Genomic DNA, 18,776 nt, shown 5'->3' with positions numbered 1-18,776 from the left:
AACGATCACAATAAACATTGCACCCCTGTTTGACTACAAAAGCAAGACGCAGCATTATGAGCATGTGATGGGCCGCCCCATGTTAACAACAATGGACGCTAGGACCTCGCGGTGGGGAGGTCCTCAGTTTCGGCTGAGCCCTGCCTGCCACTTACGCATTCAGGATTACTCCTGATTCTAGCCTTCCTCTCTCTCATCAGCTCAAACTGTGAAGACCTATTGATATCATTGATGGTGGTCCTATATATCTACAGAGTTTTAAAGAACTTTGGGCCTGATTACGATCTTGGCGTTAGGGGGCGCAATGGGCCACAAGAAAAGTGGCTTTTCATGACATGTAGCACCACTTTTCATAAATCTGGGCCTCATCCCTGAGCTGGGAGTGGGGCAGGGACACCTTATCGGAGCTCAGGTGGCAGATACAAAGCTGTAAATGAGCTGATAGGAGCCCAGGATAAGCCAGCTGGGAGTGGTTTATCACAGAAGCCAAGGGGTCAGGAGGACAGAGATAGGCAGGCGTTGTAAACTCAGTGAAGAGCCAAGGAGGGATTAGGCAGCTTTGAGGGACAGATACAGGTGCTGTAAACTCATTAAAAGGCACTTATAGCCAGAGGTGGGAGAGCCAACAACTGAACAGGGAGGCCCAGCCAGAGCCCAGACGAGGGCCTTGAAAGTATTTCACATGAAAATCAAGCAACAGATATCACGTGACATATGAGAGTCTCTTTAAAAAAAATGTAAAAAGTGTATTTCTCTAAAATGCATTTCACCTGAGTAAATCACAGTATATAAGAGGCGCTTATTAAAAATGATAGTTTTTTTTAACATGAACTTAGAAACATTTATTCCCGTCGTGACCACAATACCACTTGTGAACTAACAGACATGTCAGTTTTCATGTGGACCCTATTTGTGGCCTAGATTCTTACTTGAAGGGAGCAATATTATAATCTTCTAAATGAAACAGGAGAGTTTTTTTGCACAGCACACACCCTCAACTCACATATTTAAAGGTGCTGTCACATGGCATGCTAAAGAAAAAGGACGTTCGATTAAATAAAATATTTGCGTAGGATCACACAATTTGGCCAAGCAGTGAAGCCAGTTGAGCCCAGGTTTTTTGGTTTCACATTGTGCAATTCAGCCACTAGAATGGCATCTCTCTTTACCTCCTTTGTTACATCAAAGGTCGTTGCTTTGTTTTTAATTCCTTCTGTGTACGGTTAGAGTCTGAGTGGCAGGCACAAACCACATACAAAGTCAGCATTTTTTGGCTCAAGTGTCCTTGAGGACCTCAAACCAAGCCTAGACCAGGCATGACTTGATCTTTTCAAAAATATAGATAAGAACAGACTTTTCAAATTAACGTTACAAATTATTAAAATAAGGAAAACAAAAAATATACACTTAGAAAAACTATATATTTTTAAAATATCAAATGTATTTAAATAAAATTAAGTTTAAACTTAAAAAAATTACAAACACACCAATAAAATATATAATTTAAAAAATAAAGTTAATACTGTAATTTATAAAATATATTTATATTAAAAATAAATATTAAATACAGAAAATATTATCATATAGGCAATTTTACAGTTTCATAAAAGACTAAAACATTTATATCTTATAAATGAAATATAGTCAAATTTAATTGAAAGGTTAAAAATAAAAATTAATGTATTTAAAATATACAAAAATTATAAAGATATAAAAAATATATTTTTCAAAAAATTAACATATGTTTAGTGGGGAAACATCAATGTCTGTGGGAGAATATTGACTGAAATGGAAAACGGTCTTGGGCTGCTTATGTTCTGGTTCGGGGGGGCCTGGCCTGGCAGTTCGGGTCAGGCTGTTCCTATTGGAGCAGGGTCAAGGCTGATTTGCATGTGGTTAAATCCAAGCTGAGGTGGCATGATGGGCAAAAGAACAATAGGTTGTGCTTAGAGTAGAAAGATCGGTTGCTCCTTTGGGTCTGAGAAATAAGATGGTTGAACAGGGTCAGGAAAGAGATTTGGGATTTTTTTTTTTTTTAACTAAATATGTTATTGGACATTTACATCAGTAGCCTGGTATGCTTATTGCTGTAGGCAAAATTATCAGAGAGTGTACGCTTTGTTTGAGACCTGACAAGTCTTTGAAAGTTTTTAAACCCTCCTGTACACCCCTCACACCAGTGGCCAATCTGGACATTGCAGGGAACACTAGGGAGGTTGTTGCTATGATACAGATGCTGTGTTAGAGTTTATGGATGATGTTTCTACAATGAGGGTTTAGGTTTATCTACTGTTGAGGTTAGCAACAAAGGAGTGCAATTTTTATCTAACAAGTCCAAGGGCCTGAATACGAGTTTAGCGGCCAGAAAACCCAGCCGCCAGACCTGTGTTGAGGAGACTGCCGCAGAACTGGCAGTTTCCCCACCGGCCCCATTAAGAGTTTTCCACTGGGCTGGGTCAGGACAGTAGAAAACCTGCAACAGTCCAATGCCGTTGCACAGGAGGCCCCCTCGCACCTTGGGAATGTGCACTGCCTGCACAGCAGACAGCACGCATTGTGACGCGCATTCTGATCGTGCTGTGGAGGGGGGCCCCTGCGCTGCCCACAACAATGTCGTGGGCCGTGCAGGGGCCCTCCTGTGGCCCCCTGCACTTGTTCTCCACCCGCCTTTTCATGGCGGTTGACCTGCAATGAAAAGGCTGGTGTAGAACATGGTTGTAATCAGCATGGTAGCGCTAACTTCAGCGCCGCTGTGGCTGATTACAACCACAACCACAGTCATCCCGTCGGGATCAGAGATCCTGGCGGAGACGGCGGTCTTTTGGCAGCACGACTGCCAATCTTGTAATGTGGCAGTCGGGCCACCACAGCTGTGGCAGTCTGGCCTCCACCACAAGTCCGGCGGTCTTTGGACCGCCAGACTCATAATCGGGCCTCACGTCTTATTTCGCGTGAGATGGTGTTAGGCACAGAATGACTTCACTTTACAAGCCTAGGGGTAACAGTATGGTTGAAAGAATTAATTGTGTTTTGAAGGGGGGCTGTTCAGCTGGCCAGGGCTGGTGGAAATGACTGGGAAACTAAGGGCCTGATTACGATCTTGGCAGATGGAATACCCTGCCACAAACGTGACGGATATTCCGTCTGCTGTATTACGATATCCATAGGGTATAATGGGATCGCAATACGGCAGACGGGATATCCAAGCTCTGTACCTCTGAATCTGTACTCTCCCCCTCCTGAGCCAAGTGCCTCTATGTCTGCCCCACCTGAGCTTCTGCACCTGCACCACCCGAGCTCTGTGATCCTCTACGTGCACCACGTGAGCTCTGAGCTCCTGTACCTGTCCCACCCGAGCTCTGAGCTCCTGTACCTGCCCCGCCAGAGCTCTGAGCTTCTGCACCTGCACCACCAGAGCTCTGTGATCCTCTACCTGCATCACATGAGCTCTGAGCTTCTGTACCTGCACCACCCGAGCTCTGAGCTCCTGTACCTTCCCTGCCAGAGCTCTGAGCTTCTTCACCTGCACCACCAGAGCTCTGTGATCCTCTACCTGCACCACGTGAGCTCTGAGCTTCTGTACCTGCACCACTCAAGCTCTGAGCTCCTGTACCTGCCCCACCTCTGTCTGTCTCACCTGAGCTCTGATCTTCTGCACCTGCACCATCTGAGCTCTGATTGTCCATACCTACACCACATGAGCTTATCTACCTGCACCACCTGAGCATGAGCTCCTGTACCTGCACCAACTGAGCTGTCTCAAGTACCCTGCCCTGCAGCTTTTGTGTCTCAAGTGTCCTGCCCCACAGTTTTTAAGACTCAAGTGCCCTGCCCCACAGCTTTTATGTCTCAAGTGCACTGCAGTTATGTCTCAAGTGTCCTGCCCCACAGTTTTTATGTCTCAAGTGACCTGCCTCAAAGCTTTTATGTCTTGGGTGCCCTGTCCCACAGTTTTTATGCCTCGAATGCCCTGCCCCACAGCGTTTATGTCTTGGGTTCCCTGCCCCACAGCTTTTATGTCTCAAGTGCCATGCCTCACAGCTTTTATGTCTCAAGTGTCATGCCTCACAGATTTTAATTCTCAAGTGCCCTGCCCCACAGCTTTTATACCTCAAATGCTCTGCCTCACAGCTTTTAAGTCTTGGGTGCCCTTCCCTGCAGTTTTTATGCCTCAAGTGCCCTGCCCCACAGCTTTTATACCTCAAATGCTCTGCCTCACAGCTTTTATGTCTTGGGTGCCCTGCCCCGCAGTTTTTATGCCTCGAATGCCCTGCCCCACACCTTTTATGTCTTTGGTTCCCTGCCCGCAGCTTTTATGTCTCAAATGCCCTGCCCCACAGCTTTTATGTCTCGAGTGCCTTGCCCCGCAGCTTTTATACCTCAAGTGCCCTGCCCCACAGCTTTGTTACCTCAAGTGCCCTGCCCCGCACTTTTTAATCTCAAGAGCCCTTAGGAGTTCCAGGGGTGTATATGCCTCTGTTCTGAGCCCCAGGTGTGTATATACCTCCCTTCTGAGTCCCAGGTGTATATATGTCTACGTTATGATCCCCAGGTGTGTATATGCCACTGTTCTGAGCCCCAGTTGTGTATATGGCTCTGTTCTGAGCCCAAGGTGTGCATATGCCTCTGTTCTGATCCCCAGTTGTGTATATAACTCTGTTCTGAGCCCCAGGTGTGTATATGCCTCTGTTCTGGGCATAAGGTGTGTATATGACTCCATTCTGAGCCCCATGTGTGTATATGCCTCCGTACTGAGCCGCAGGTGTGTATATGCCTCCGTTCTGAGCCCCAGGTGTGTACATGCCTCAATTCTGAGACCCAGGTGTCTATATGCCTCCGTCCTTAGGTTTATAGATGCCTCCCTTCTGAGTCCCAGGTGTGTATATGCCTCCGTTCTGAGCGCACCAGGTGTGTATATGCCTCTGCTCTGAGCCCCAGGTGTGTACAGGCCTCCCTTTGAGTTCCAGGTGTCTATATGCCTCTGTTCTGAGCCCCAGGTGTGTATATGCCTCTGCTCTGAGCCCCAGGTGTGTATAAGACTCTGTTCTGAGCCCCAGGTGTGTATATGACTCTGTTCTGAGCCCTAGGTGTTTAAAGGCCTCTGTTCTGAGCCCCAGGTGTGTATATGCCTCCGTTCTGAGCCCCAGGTGTATATATGCCTCTCCTCTGAGCCCCAGGTGTGTATATGCCTCCATTCGGAGCCCCAGATGTGTATATGCTTCTGTTCTGAGCCCCAGTTGTGTATATGCCTCCGTTCTGAGCCCAGGTGTGTATATGCCTCAGTTCTGAGCCCCAGGTGTGTATATGCCTCTGCTCTGAACCCAAGGTGTGTACAGGCCTCCCTTATGAGTCCCAGGTATGTATATGCCTTTGTTCTGAGCCCCAGATGTGTATATGCCTCTGCTCTGAGCCCCAGGTGTGTGCAGGCCTCCGTTCTGAGCCCCAGGTGTGTATATGCCTCCGTTCTGAGCCCCAGGTCTGTATATGCCTCTGCTCTGAACCCGAGGTGTGTATACAGGCCTCCCTCATGAGTCCCAGGTATGTATATGCCTTTGTTCTGAGCCCCAGGTGTGTATATGCCTCTGTTCTGAGCCCCAGGTGTGTATATGCCTCCGCTCTGAACCCCAGGTGTGTACAGGCCTCCCTTATGAGTCCCAGGTGTGTATATGCCTCTTTTCTGAGCCCCAGTTGTGTATATGACTCTGTTCTGAGTCCCTGGAGTGTATATGCCTCCATTCTGGGTCCCAGGTATGTATATGCCTCCCTTCGGAGTCCCAGGTGTGTATATGCCTCCGTTCTGAGCACCTGGTGTGTATATGCCTCGGCTCTGAGCCCCAGGTGTGTACAGGCCTCCCTTATGAGTCCCAGGTGTGTATATGCCTCTTTTCTGGGCCCCAGTTGTGTATATGACTCACTCTGTTCTGTGTTCCTGGAGTGTATATGCCTCCATTCTGGGTCCCAGTTGTGTATATGCCTCTGTTCTGAGCCCCAGGTGTGTATATGCCTCTGTTCTTAGCCCCTGGTGTGTATATGCCTCGGCTCTGAGCCCCAGGTGTGTACAGGCCACCCTTCTGAGTCCCAGGTGTGTATATGCCTCCCTTCTGAGCACCAGGTGTGTATATGCCTCTGCTCTGAGCCCCAGGTGTGTACAGGCCTCCGTTCTGAGCCCCAGGTGTGAGATGCCTCCGTTCTGAGCCCCAGGTGTATATGCCTCTGTTCTGAGCCCCAGTTGTGTATATGCCTCCATTCGGAGCCCTAGGTGTGTATATACCTCCGTTCTGAGCCTCAGGTGTGTATATGCCTCTGCTTTGAACCCGAGGTGTGTACAGGCCTCCCTTATGAGTCCCAGGTATTTATTTGCCCTTGTTTTGAGCCCCAGGTGTGTATATCCCTCCGTTCAGAGCCCTAGGTGTGTATATGCCTCCGTTCTGAGCCCCAGGTGTGTATATGCCTCTGTTCTGAGCTCCAATTGTGTGTATGACTATGTTCTGAGCCCCAGGTGTGTATATCCCTCCGTTCTGAGCCCCAGGTGTGTATATGCATCTGCTCTGAACCTCAGGTGTGTACAGGCCTCCGTTCTGAGCCCCAGGTGTGTATACGCCTCCGTTCTGAGTCCCAGGTGTGTATGTGCCTCCGTTCTGAGCCCCAGGTGTGTATATGCCTCTGCTCTGAACCTGAGGTATGTACAGGCCTCCCTTATGAGTCACAGGTATGTATATGACTTTGTTCTAAGCCCCAGGTGTGTATATGCCTCTGCTCTGAACCCCAGGTGTGCACAGGCCTCCCTTATGAGTCCCAGGTGTGTATATGCCTCTGTCCTGAGCCCCAGTTGTGTATATGACTCGGTTCTGAGTCCCTGGAGTGTATATGCCTCCGTTCAGAGCCCCAGGTGTGTATATGCCTCAGTTCTGAGCCCCAGGTGTGTATATGCCTCCGTTCTGAGCCCCTGGTGTGTATATGACTCTGTTCTGAGCCCCAGGTGTGTATATGCCTCAGTTCTGAGCCCCAGGTGTGTATATGCCTCTGTTCTGAGCCCCAGTTGTGTGTATGACTCTGTTCTGAGTATATATGCCTCCGTTCTGAGCCCCCGGTGTGTATATGCCTCCATTCTGAGCCCCAGGTGTGTATATGCCTCCATCCTTAGCCTTAGGTTTATATATGCTTCCATTCTGAGTCCCATGTGTGTACAGGCCTCCCTTCTGAGTCCCAGGTATGTATATGCCTCTGTTCTGAGCCCCAGTTGTGTATATGACTCCGTTCTGAGCCCCAGTTGTACATATGACTCAGTTCTGAGCCCCAGGTGTGCATATGCCTCCGTTCTGAGCCCAAGTTTTGTATATGACTCTGCTCTGACCTCCAGATGTGTATATGCCTCCCTTCTGAGTCCCATGTGTGTATATGCCTCCCTTCTGAGTTCCAGGTGTGTATATGCCTCTGCTCTGAACCCCAGGTGTGTTTATGCCTCCGTTCTGAGCCCCAGGTGTGTACAGGCCTCCCTTATGAGTCCCAGGTGTGCATATGCCTCTGTTCTGAGCCCCGGTTGTGTATATGACTCTGTTCTGAGGCCCAGGTGTGTATATGCCTCCGTTCTGAGCCCAAGGTGTGTATATGCCTCTGTTCTGAGCCCCAAGTGTATATTTATGTATATTTTCCTCTTAAGCCCCCCACATGTACTTAAACCCCCCTCACAGCACAGGGTGTGTACAGAGTGTGTAATACGTCTTCTCTCAGTCCTCAGGTGTGTGTTTTCCCTCCAAGAGCCTCAGGTGTATATAAATATCCTGCCAGAGCCTCAGGTGCCAATGTGCCTCACTGTTGAGCCCCAGGTGTGTATAAACCATATCTCATGTGCACAAACACCTTTTCTCAGAATTTCCCTGGAATGTATATGGTTCTTGCAGCCCCCAAGTGTGCATATACCTCCACTCTAAGGCCCACACATGTGCATATACCTCTTGATAGGGTTCCCAGGTGTATGCTCCTCACCGAGCCCCAGGTATTGATATGCCTTCTTTCTGAGCCATGGGTGTATATATGTCTCACCTTTAAACCAGTGGCGTAACAAAGGACCCCGCAGTCCCCGCAGTGCGGGGGCCTGCACTCCAGTGGGCCCACCTCAGCACAGCACCTGGCCTGAGTGAGTCTGGAGAAAGGGCCCCTCCATGTACTTTGCAGGGGGCCCCCTCCAGTTTCGTTACGCCACTGCTTTAAGCCCTCATTTGCTCCAATAACCCCCTCAGAGCACCATGGGGGTCATTACGACCCTGGCGGTCGGTGGTAAAGCTGCGGTAAGACCGCAAACAGGCCGCAGAAAAAAAACAATGGAATTATGACCGCGGCGGTTACCGCTGCAGTCATCTGCCACTTCACCATTCCGACCGCCATGGCGGTGAAGACCGCTGGGCTGGAGATTGCGGTCTCCAGCCCAGCAGTCGTCACTCGACCGCCGACGGTATCAGGACCCTGCATACCGCCATGGATCTCGGGTGGTTGGGAACCGCCATGAGATCCATGGCGCTAGGCACTATCAGTGCCAGGGAATTCCTTCCCTGGCACTGATAGGGGTCTCCCCCACCCCCGCTACCCCCCACGAATCCTCCCCCCTGCCACCTTCCAAAGGTGGCACAACCCCCCTCCCCACGACCCCCAACATGCACATATACACACCCCTACACACACACACACCCAAAATGCACATATACACACCCCTACACGCACACATACACCCCGACAACACATACCCGCACACATACAAACAGACATGCACACCGTCCAACTCACTCACTCACTCACCCCCCCTACACTCTCACACGCACACCCCCATGCACGCACACAACACACAACACCCCCCCACCCCCTTCCCTAACGGATGATCAACTTACCTTGTCCGTTGATCTTCCGGGAGGGGACGGGATCCATGGGGGCAGCTCTGCCATCAGAACACCGTCACCAGAACACCGCCACACCGAATCATGGGACGTGATTCAGTGGGCAGTGTTCTGTTGACGTGGCGGTGGAGGTTGAGCAACCTCCACTTTCCCGCCGTCCGCCAGTATGGCTGCTGGCGGCTTTCCGTACGAAAAAGGGCGGCGGGCTGCCAGCGGTCATAATACGCGGCGCGGAAGACCGCCACCACTGGCAGTCTTCAGCATGGCGGTACCTCGGCGGTCTTGCGAAAAGACCGCTGGGGTCGTAATGACCCCCATGTCTGTAATACCGCCTCTCCGGGTCCCCAGGTGCGTACTTCCCCCTCTCGGAGCTTCAGGTGTGTACATCCCTTTCCCAATAGGATCAGGCATATACCTCCTTTTAGAGATCATGTTTTTATATGCCCCCAGTGTGCAGGTGAGTATTTCCCTCCTCTCAGAGTTCCCCAGGTGTGTATGTACTTCTCGCAGAGTCCCAGGTGAGTACATACCGTCTCCCAGAGTTCCTCAGGTGTGTATCCTCTCAGAGGCCCAGGTATATCATACCTCTTCTGGGAGTCCCCTAGGTCTGCCAATGGTCTTCTCAGAACCCTAGGGGTGCATATATCTTGTCTCAAAGACCCGGGAGGGAATACACCTCATTTCAGAGCCCTTAGTGTGTATGTATTCATCACAGAGTCCCAGATGTGTAGGTACCTCATCTCAGAGTACCAAATACAAATATACACTCCTTACAGAATACCAGGTGTGTATATATCTCATCTCAGAACCCTAAGGTGAGTACGTACTCCTTTAAGAATCTCAGGTGCGTATATGGCTCATCTTAGAATGCCAGGTGTGCATATACTCCTCGGAGATTCCCAGGTGTGTATGTACCTCAGAGCAGAGCCGCCCCACGTGTTTATGTATTCCTTGCAGAGCCCAAGGTGTGTACATACCCTCTCCGGGCCTCAGGTGTGTGTAACTCCTTGCTCAGCCCAAGGTGTGTGTTTGCTCCTCACAGAGTCCCAGGCGTGAAGTACCTCATGTCGAAGCCCCTGGTGTGTACGTACCTTTCTAAGAGTCCCAGATGTGTGTATGCTCCCTGCAGAGTTTCAGGTATGTAATACCTCCTCTCAGAGCCCCAGGTGTGTAGTACCTCCCGTCGGAGCCCCAGGTGTGTACGTACCTCTCTCACATTCCCAGGTGTGTGTAGGCTCCCCGCAGAGTCTCAGGTATGTAATACCTCCTCTCAAACCCCCAAGTGTGTAGTACCTCCTCTCAGAGTCCCAGGTGTGTAGTACCTCCCGTTGAAGCCCCTGGTGTGTACAAACCTCTCTCAGAGTCCCAGGTGTGTGTATGCTCCCTGCAGAGTCTCAGGTATAAATTACCTCCTCTCAGAGACCCAGGTGTGTAGTACCTCCCCTCGGAGCCCCAGGTGTGTACGTACCTCTCTCACAGTCCCAAGAGTGTGATTGCTCCCTACAAAGTCTAAGTTTGTAACACCCCCTCTCAGAGCCCCAGGTGTATAGTACCTCCTGTCGAAGCCCCATGTGTGCACGTACCTCTCTCACAGTCTCAGGTGTGTGTATGCTCCCAGCAGAGACTCAAGTATGTAACACCTCCTCTCAGAGCCCCAGGTGTGTAGTAAGTCCTGTCGGAGCCCCAGGGTTGTACAGCCCTCTCTCAGAGTTCCAGGTGTGTGTATGCTCCATGCAGAGTCTCAAGTATGTAATACCTCCTCTCAGAGCCCAGGTGTGTATGTACCTCCCGTCAGAGCCCCAGGTGTGTACGTACCTCTCTCACAGTCCCAGGTGTGTGTATGCTCCACGCAGAGTCGCAAGTATGTAATACCTCACAGAGCCCAGGTGTGTAATACCTCCTCTCAGAGCCCCAGGTGTGTAGTACCTCCCATCAGAGCCCCAGGTGTGTACGTACCTCTCTCAGAGCCCCAGGTGTGTACATACCTCTCTCAGAGTCCCCGGTGTGTGTGTGTATGCTCCCTGCAGAGTCTCAGGTATGTAATATCTCCTCTCAGAGCCCCAGGTTTGTAATACCTCCTGTAGGAGTAGATGTATATGTAATTTTTTCAGTGTCCTAGTTGTGTATGTACCTTTCTTAGAGCCCCAGGTGTGTACGTACCTCCTCTCTGAGCCCCAGGTGTGCACGTACCTCTCTTAAAGCCCCAAGTGTGTGTAGACTCCCCATAGAGTCTCAGGTGTGCACGTACCTCTCTCAGAGCCCCAGGTGTGTGATGCTCCCCGCAGAGTCTCAGGTGTGCACGTACCTCTCTTAGAGTCCCAGGTGTGTGATGCTCCCCGCAGAGTCTCAGGTGTGCACGTACCTCTCTCAAAGCCCCAGGTGTGTGTGGGCTCCCCGCAGAGTCTCAGATGTGCACGTACCTCTTTCAGAGCCCCAGGTGTGTGATGCTCCCCACAGAGTCTCAGGTGTGCACGTTCCTCTCTCAGAGCCCCAGGTGTGTGATGCTCCCAGCAGAGTCTCAGGTGTGCACATACCTCTCTCAGAGTCCCAGGTGTGTGATGCTCCCTGCAGAGTCTCGGGTGTGCACGTACCTCTCTTAGAGTCCCAGGTGTGTGTATGCTCCCCGTAAAGTGTGAAGTATGTAATACTTCCTCTCAGAGCCCCGGGTGTGTAGTACCTCCTGTCGGAGCCCCAGGTGTGCACATACCCCCTAGGTGTGTGATGCTCCCCGCAGAGTCTCAGGTGTGCACATACCTCTCTCAGAGCCCCAGGTGTGTGATGCTCCCTGCTGAATCTCAGGTGTGCAGGTACCTTTCTCAAAGCCCCAGGTGTGTGTAGGCTCCCCACAGAGTCTCAGGTGTGCACGGACCTCTCTCAGAGCCCCAGGTGTGTGATGCTCCCCGCGGAGTCTCAGGTGTGCACGTACCTCTCTCGGAGCCCCAGGTGTGTGATGCTCCCCGCAGAGTCTCAGGTGTGCACGTACCTCTCTCAGAGCCCCAGGTGTGTAGTACCTCCCGTCGGAGTCCCAGATGTGCACGTACCTCTCTCAGAGCCCCAGGTGTGTGATGCCCCAGGTGTGTGATGCTCCCCACCGAGTCTCAGGTGTGCACGTACCTCTCTCAGTACCCCAGGTGTGTGATGCCCCAGGTGTGTGATGCTCCCCGCCGAGTCTCAGGTGTGCACATACCTCTCTCAGAGCCCCAGGTGTGTGATGCTCCCCGCGGTGTCTCAGGTGTGCACGTACCTCTCTCGGAGCCCCAGGTGTGTGATGCTCCCCGCAGAGTCTCAGGTGTGCACGTACCTCTCTCAGAGCCCCAGGTGTGTAGTACCTCCCGTCGGAGTCCCAGATGTGCACGTACCTCTCTCAGAGCCCCAGGTGTGTGATGCTCCCCACCGAGTCTCAGGTGTGCACGTACCTCTCTCAGAGCCCCAGGTGTGTGATGCCCCAGGTGTGTGATGCTCCCCGCCGAGCCTCAGGTGTGCACGTACCTCTCTCGGAGCCCCAGGTAGGTGTATGCTCCCCGCAGAGTCTCAGGTGTGCACGTACCTCTCTCGCAGCCCCAGGTGTGTGATGCTCCCCGCAGTTTCAGGTGTGCGCGTACCTCTCTCAAAGCCCCAGGTGTGTGATGCTCCCCGCAGAGTCTCTCTCCCAGTGCCAGCCCATGCCAGCCCGCTCGGTCTCCTGCCCCCGGTCCTCCCCGGCCGGGTCCAGTTTCCTGCTGCCGTGTGCCTTTTCATTAATAATTCACGAGGCTGTTTGCGGATGGCTGTGTAAACAAAGGCATTGCCCTGGGACTGGCTCCTGGTCCGACCAGGCGGTACCAGCGTACCCTGCTCCCGGGGGACCGAAGGCCGCTGGGACTGGCCCGGGGAGCCTGGTACCGACTCAGGATATGGGGCAATCACTCCTCAAAGCCGAGTCCTTATCGGTAGATAAGAGAAGCCGGGGGAGATAAATCATTGGTGAAACAGGTGCCTACCACCGGCGGAACCCTCACCCAGCCCGCCGGGCATAGGGCAGCGCCCAGAGACCACCGAAGTACTGCACTACTGCAACACCAGGAGCAGCCCACCAACACCGGTGGAATATCACACACGCTCACATAAAGCGGCAAACGGCAACCACAAAGTTCCCACGCCCACCAACACCAGTGGAATACCCACACACACACATAAAACGCCAGACAGCAATCACATGGTTCAAACACCCCCCAGCACCAGTGGAATACTCACACACACACATAAAGCATCAAACAGCAATCACATACCTCAAACACCCCCCAACACCAGTGGAATACCCACACACTCACATAAAGCATCAAACAGCAATCACATGGTTCAAACACCCACCAGCACCAGTGGAATACCCGCACACTCACATAAAGCATCAAACAGCAATCACATGGTTCAAACACCCCCCAACACCAGTGGAATACCCGCGCCCTCACATAAAGCATCAAACAGCAATCACATGGTTCAAACACCCCCCAGCACCAGTGGAATACCCGCACACTCACATACAGTAAAGCATCAAACAGCAATCACATGGTTCAAACACCCCCCAACACCAGTGGAATATCACACACGCTCACATAAAGCGGCAAACGGCAACCACAAAGTTCCCACACCCACCAACACCAGTGAATAACCCTCCACACACACATAAAACGCCAGACAGCAATCACATACCTCAAACACCCACCAACACCAGTGGAATACCCACACACTCACATAAAGCATCAAACAGCAATCACATACCTCAAACACCCCCCAACACCAGTGGAATACCCACACACTCACATAAAACATCAAACAGCAATCACATACCTCAAACACCCCCCAGCACCAGTGGAATACCCGCACACTCACATAAAACGCCAGACAGCAATCACATGGTTCAAACACCCCCCAGCACCAGTGGAATACCCACACACTCACATAAAGCATCAAACAGCAATCACATGGTTCAAACACCCCCCAGCACCAGTGGAATACCCACACACTCACATAAAACGCCAGACAGCAATCACATGGTTCAAACACCCCCCACACCAGTGGAATACCCGCACACTCACATAAAACGCCAGACAACAATCACATGGTTCAAACACCCCCCAGCACCAGTGGAATACCCACACACTCACATAAAGCATCAAACAGCAATCACATGGTTCAAACACCCCCCAGCACCAGTGGAATACCCACACACTCACATAAAACGCCAGACAGCAATCACATGGTTCAAACACCCCCCAGCACCAGTGGAATACCCACACACTCACATAAAACGCCAGACAGCAATCACATGGTTCAAACACCCCCCAGCACCAGTGGAATACCCACACACTCACATAAAACGCCAGACAGCAATCACATGGTTCAAACACCCCCCAGCACCAGTGGAATACCCACACACTCACATAAAGCATCAAACAGCAATCACATGGTTCAAACACCCCCCAGCACCAGTGGAATACCCACACACTCACATAAAACGCCAGACAGCAATCACATGGTTCAAACACCCCCCAGCACCAGTGGAATACTCACACACTCACATAAAACGCCAAACAGCAATCACATGGTTCAAACACCCCCCAACACCAGTGGAATATCACACACGCTCACATAAAGCGGCAAACGGCAGCCACAAAGTTCCCACACCCACCAACACCAGTGAATAACCCCCCACACACACATAAAACGCCAGACAGCAATCACATACCTCAAACACCCACCAACACCAGTGGAATACCCACACACTCACATAAAACGCCGAACAGCAATCACATACCTCAAACACCCCCCAACACCAATGGAATACCCACACACACATAAAACGCCAAACAGCAATCACATACCTCAAACACCCACCAACTCCAATGGAATATCCCACACACTCACATAAAACGCCAGACAGCAATCACATGGTTCAAACACCCTCCAAACCCAGTGGAATACCCGCACACTCACATAGAGCATCAAACAGCAATCACATGGTTCAAACACCCCCCAACACCAGTGGAATACCCGCACACTCACATAAAACGCCAAACAGCAATCACATGGTTCAAACACCCCCCAACACCAGTGGAATACCCACACACACACATAAAGCATCAAACAGCAATCACATACCTCAAACACCCCCCAACACCAGTGGAATACCCACACACACACACACATAAAGCATCAAACAGCAATCACATACCTCAAACACCCCCCAACACCAGTGTAATACCCACACACACACACATAGAACGCTAGACAGCAATCACATAGTTCAAACACCCCCCAACACCAGCGGAATACCCACACACACACATAAAGCATCAAACAGTAATCACATACCTCAAACACCCCCCAACACCAATGGAATACCCACGCACCCACATATAACGCCAAACAGCAATCACATACCTCATACACCACCCAACACCCGTGGAATAGCCCACACACACACGCTCACATAAAACGTCATACAGCAATCATATACCTCAAACACCCCCCAACACCAGTGGAATACCCACGCACCCACATAAAACGCCAGACAGCAATCACATACCCCAAACACCCCTCAACACCAATGGAATACCCACGCACCCACATAAAACGCCAAACAGCAATCACATACCTCAAACACCCACCAACTCCAATGGAATATCCCACACACTCACATAAAACGTCAAACAGCAATCACATACCTCAAACACCACCCAACACCCGTGGAATAGCCCACACAAACACACTCACATAAAACGTCATACAGCAATCACATACCTCAAACACTCCCCAACACCAGTGGAATGCCCACAGACTCACATAAAACACCAAACAGGCAGCAATAACGTAGTTCACACACCCACAACACCCATGGAATATCCCACACACTCACATAAAACGTCAGACAGCAATCACATAGCTCAAACACCCACCAACGCCAATGGAATACCCACACACTCTTATAAAGCATCAAACAGCAATAACATAGCTCTAACACCCACCAACTCCAATGGAATACCCCACACACTCACCTAAAATGACATACAGCATTCACATAGCTCAGACACCCACCAACTCCAAAGGAATATCCCACACACTCACATAACATGTCAAACAGAAATCAAATAGGTCACACACCCACCAACACCAATGGAATATCCAACCCACTCAGATAACACGTCAAACAGCAATCACATAGCTGACACACCGACCAACACCAGTGGAATAGCCCACACGCACACACTCACATAAAACGTCAAACAGCAATCACATACCTCAAACACCCCCCAACACCAGTGGAATGCCCACGCACTCACATAAAACACCAAACAGGCAGCAATAACGTAGTTCACACACCCACAACACCCATGGAATATCCCAAACACTCACATAAAATGCCAGACAGCAATCACATAGCTCAAACACCCACCAACACCAATGGAATACCCATGCACTCTTATAAAGCATCAAACAGCAATCACATAGCTCTAACACCCACCAACTCGAATGGAATACCCTGCACACTCACCGAAAATGACATACAGCATTCACATAGCTCAAACAACCACCAACTCCAAAGGAATATCCCACACAATCACATAACACGTCAAACAGAAATCAAATAGGTCACACACCCACCAACACCAATGGAATATCCAACCCACTCAGATAACACGTCAAACAGCAAATACATAGCTGACACACCCACCAACAGCAATGGAATATCCTACAAACTGACATAAAACATCAGACAGCAATCACATAACTCAAACACACACCAACACCAATGGAATATGCCACATACTCACATAACATGTCAAATAAACAGCAATCACATCACTGACACACCCATTAGCACTAATGGATTATCCCTCTAACTCACATAAAACGTCAGATAGCAATCACATAGTAAACACCCACTGTCGCCTAAACAAAACTAATGTCATCAACTACACAATATCTGAAAAACCCTCCATCAATGACACCCAGTGTGACCTGTGAAAACTCTAGAACAGAAGCAAACAGTTACAAAAGATCTCAAATACACACAAGCACTTACACAATACCCCAAACACACAATTATACGTGTGCAACACCATAAGCAACCAACAAAGAAATACCACAAACACGCACCTACATGGTATCTTAGGCATTCACCAAACCCTTAAGAAATACCCCAAACACTCTTCTCAAACTACAAATACCCCAAACTCCCAATGGCTACACAATACCTAAGACACTTACTACCAGCTACAATAGACCTCAAACATTAATGACTGTGAAATACTGCAAAATCGCACTACTTCATTTCCAGAACTTCAAGCATGTGGCAACCCCAAACCCCACCAGCACCTATGCAATACCCCCAAACATACACAAATGTCAAATGAATACCTCAAACACCACTATCAACAAACAACCCAAATGACCAGCATCTATATAGTATTTCTAACACCCTCTAAACCCTATTCACTACACTAAACTCAAATCAGCAGCTTTGAAATGCTACAAACACCATCTCCTGTGGGAAATTTGAACCCTGTAGCATTACCCACCCCCACCCCCTCACACCTTTTGCCTGGTTTCTAGATGCAACTTGGAAGGAGTGCACTGGGATCCTTCTAACTAGGACCTCAGTGCCAGTTTTCTTTCCCTAATAATTGCAAAGGTATTGATTGATACAATTGGCAACACCTTTAGCTGCCACTGTTAGTCCCTTGTAAATGGTGCTTACGTACCCAGGGCTTGGGGTACTAAGGGTAGGCCTCTGAGGGCAGCAGCACAGATTGTGCCACCCTCAAGGACCATGCATCCAGATACCCCCAGCACTGCCATTGCAGGCTGAGTGTACTAGTGCCAAACCTGGGACATAGGCCCTCATTATGGACACGGCAGTAAACACCGCACCGCCGGCGGTGGTGGTAACAACCGCCAACAGACGTGCGGTCCGAACCGCCAAATAATGAACCAGCTGAAACACAGGCATCCTGAAAACCACTCACCGCCAGCAGAGGAGTGCCGACAACGACGGCAGAGCCCCCCCACAGGCCGACGGAAAGGCCCTACTCGCCCATCAAATAATAAAGCACTAGACCGCCGTCAGTTCCGGGGTGGGAACCACCACCACGCAAAGCCAGGCGGAAACAAACCAAATATAAGGAAACACTCACCGGAGGCTTACACAACACGCCGAAGCAGACATGGATAGAGAGTTGCAGATCATGCCAGCCCTGCTCCTTGCCATATACCTCCACGACCGAGACCGCTGATGAAGACCATGACGGTAAGTACTGCAACCTACTAAAAAAGGGAAGAAAAGGCACAGTTACATACCCACCCACTCCACCCACCCTGCAACGCTCCCACAACCCTTCACACCAGCACAAGCCATACGCCCCACAGCAAGTGGTACTTACCTGACACAAGGCAAACCCAACCTGCCCAAAGTACACACATGTGTTGAACACCCCCAAACAATGAGACGATAAACCACGGATCCAGAGTGTGCCATAAACAACACAGGCCACACATTGACTTTTTTTCTGCTCAATGAGCAATATAAGTGCATATAAGGCCAATGGCCAGTCCAGAGTAAAAGTAGTCCAATGGGCCACAATGGCCCCAACTTGACTCCCACAAGTGCAACCGTACTCCACCTCATAGGGGCAACAATGGGGCATCCAGGCACCTCAAGGAAAAGGGGTAGGGGGTGGGGACTTACGACTGGGAGCGGGGCCTTAGATTTACGTTTGGAAGGTGGAGGAGGCTTGGATTTTGTGCTTGCAGCTGGTGGTGCAGACTTGTGAGGGGTGGACAGGGCAAGGAGGTGGGCACGTTTAGGGACAAGACGGGGTGGGCCAGTGGGTTCAAATAGGTCTACACGGG

The 18,776-nt window shown here is 50.5% G+C and overlaps 1 protein-coding gene across 4 annotated transcripts in view; it reads right to left on the bottom strand.

Annotated features, from left to right (window-relative positions):
- The window catches only part of PRRT1B (proline rich transmembrane protein 1B), a 105,471-nt gene extending 87,233 nt beyond the window's left edge, over positions 1-18,238 (bottom strand). Inside the window, exon 1 of one of the 4 annotated variants that reach the window (XM_069237090.1) lies at positions 18,062-18,238. The gene's annotated coding sequence lies outside the window, so the exon portion shown is untranslated. Of the gene's footprint in view, positions 1-11,250; positions 11,275-12,435; positions 12,600-18,061 lie in introns of those variants that run through there. The other 3 variants (XM_069237089.1, XM_069237091.1, XM_069237092.1) reach the window with 3 other exon arrangements.
- Between the last annotated feature and the right edge of the window lie 538 nt (positions 18,239-18,776).

The sequence above is a fragment of the Pleurodeles waltl genome, chromosome 6 (assembly GCF_031143425.1).
Source record: "Pleurodeles waltl isolate 20211129_DDA chromosome 6, aPleWal1.hap1.20221129, whole genome shotgun sequence".
Classification (NCBI taxonomy): Eukaryota; Metazoa; Chordata; class Amphibia; order Caudata; family Salamandridae; genus Pleurodeles; species Pleurodeles waltl.
Note: the sequence above shows the minus strand (reverse complement) of the source record. Positions and strands in the feature narration are given on the sequence as shown.